At 29.0% G+C, this 1,966-nt stretch overlaps 1 protein-coding gene across 1 annotated transcript in view; it reads left to right on the forward strand.

The window, feature by feature from the left end:
- The first annotated feature begins 1,039 nt into the window (after window positions 1–1,039).
- The window catches only part of LOC107729338 (collagen alpha-1(XVII) chain-like), an 18,973-nt gene continuing 18,046 nt past the window's right edge, over window positions 1,040–1,966 (forward strand). Inside the window, exon 1 of the mRNA XM_016539807.1 lies at window positions 1,040–1,096. The gene's annotated coding sequence lies outside the window, so the exon portion shown is untranslated. The remainder of the gene's footprint in view (window positions 1,097–1,966) is intronic.

The raw sequence follows: 1,966 nt of genomic DNA on the forward strand, positions 1-1,966 counted from the left end.
TTGAAAGTGAACGAATGGCAGGTGGACAGATCATTACTGTTTTAAGGGTGTAATGATGACTATTACGCAGCAATAGTGCTGGTAAACATTGCTTTGAACAGGTGACACTAGCATGAGCACAATAGGTGCTGAAGGTCTAGACTGGTGATAGATGAATACATCAGTGGATAGATGGACGAACAAATTAATGGATGGACTAGAATGCAGTATGCTTGCTTTTATTATAAATCATATAATATTGCTATAAATTAGTCTTATATTTATCTATAATATTAATATTAATCATTCATATATTTGATAATTTTATGCAAATTCCAAAATATTTGTTGTGTGATCTCATTTAACATGAAACTGTCTTCATTCACTTATATTTAGATAATGAGTGATATGGGTGATTGCCATATTACATTCAAAAATAAACAATTCGAGGTGGGGAAAAGCTTTATAAGAAATGAAATGTGTTAATTTTATTATTATTATTATTATTATTATTAATTGACTGGTATCAGTGTGCATAGCATCAATGAGTTTTTTGGCATTTTATTTAATTTGTTGCTGAATTTATTTCATTTTCATTCTTTGAGCCTGTGGTCATGAAATGTTTCGAAACATATAAAAACTAAGTACAAAAATGTACTTTTAAACGTACTTCACTAACTAAAATACAGTATACTAAAAAAATTAAAAAAAAGTTTATTGAAAGTAATTAAAATGATTTTTTTTTAATGAAAAGTTGTGGGATGTCACACCTCCCAAAGCTCCCAGCTAGAAGTTAAGAAAACTGATTTTGTAATTTTTAAGTATCACCAAGACGTCTAATGTACCTAAAAAATAAAAGGACTAATTATAGAGGTGGCCTTTCACAGTAATCTTAGAAATAATTGAATTCAAATCCTACATACAGTATGCTATTAAGTGTCAGGTGAGGATATTACAGCTGCCGCCTTGAGGAAAACTTCAGATGTGATAAGAAGGCTTGAAATCCAAGCTGAAAAATATTTTTATGAGGGGTGCTGGGATTGAACTTGAACTGAAAAAATCAGTGTGTTGATACAGGACAGACTACTTGACATGAGACGGTAAATTATAACAAGTGGTAAGTGTCAATTTGTTCTGAGCCCAAATTCTGACATTTTGTTGAAGTATTTTGTGCTTTTGTACTATATGTTAATTTTAGTACCAATTCGTATGCTTGTAAACTAAATTCAGATGCAGTTTTCTGCATTTTTGTGAATTAACACTCTTAAATATTCATTTTACCTTGTTTTTGAGCACCGTAGATTCAACAAAGAACCCTCTTCTAAGCAAAAAACATTTTGACTGTATAAAATTGAGTAGAGTTGCTGTTTGGTTCTTATCGGGGTACATTATAGGTTGCTTAAATCAGTGTCTGTGCTTTTTCTAAAAGCTTATAAGATAAAATAAAATAATAATAATGTCAAAAATAATGAAGTATCAGACATTAAACTTTCTGATTTTATCAGGCATTAAAATACTTCTGATTGTAACCTTTATTTTAAGCAAAGTGAAGGTGTTGCTGTATATTGTAAAAAGAATAGAAAGCAAGAGAAAGTTTAAAGCAAGATAATGATCTTTACTAGTAGCTAAAAGGATCATTTAATGGGACGTCTTAAACACTAAAGATATACTTTGATGGGTTGCATTGCGTTTGAAATAATAGTCCTTCATTGTTTGTTTTTATTTTGCATATTTATTTATTTAGTCATTTAGCAGATGCTTTTATCCAAAGCGACTTACAAATGAGGACGACAGAAGCAATCGATTGTAGTATTAAAACAACTAAAAACAGATCCAAAACTTTATAAATACTACTTATACACATTTTAAAAATAAAGAAAGAAAATAAAAATGACAAATGCATACAATAAAATGTCAAAACTTAACATTTAAACGAAAAACTAAAAATAAAGCTAAAAACAATTCAAAATATTAAAGAACAAAAGAT

The sequence above is a fragment of the Sinocyclocheilus rhinocerous genome, unplaced genomic scaffold (assembly GCF_001515625.1).
Source record: "Sinocyclocheilus rhinocerous isolate Xijiao unplaced genomic scaffold, SAMN03320098_v1.1 scaffold1148, whole genome shotgun sequence".
Lineage (NCBI taxonomy): Eukaryota > Metazoa > Chordata > Actinopteri > Cypriniformes > Cyprinidae > Sinocyclocheilus > Sinocyclocheilus rhinocerous.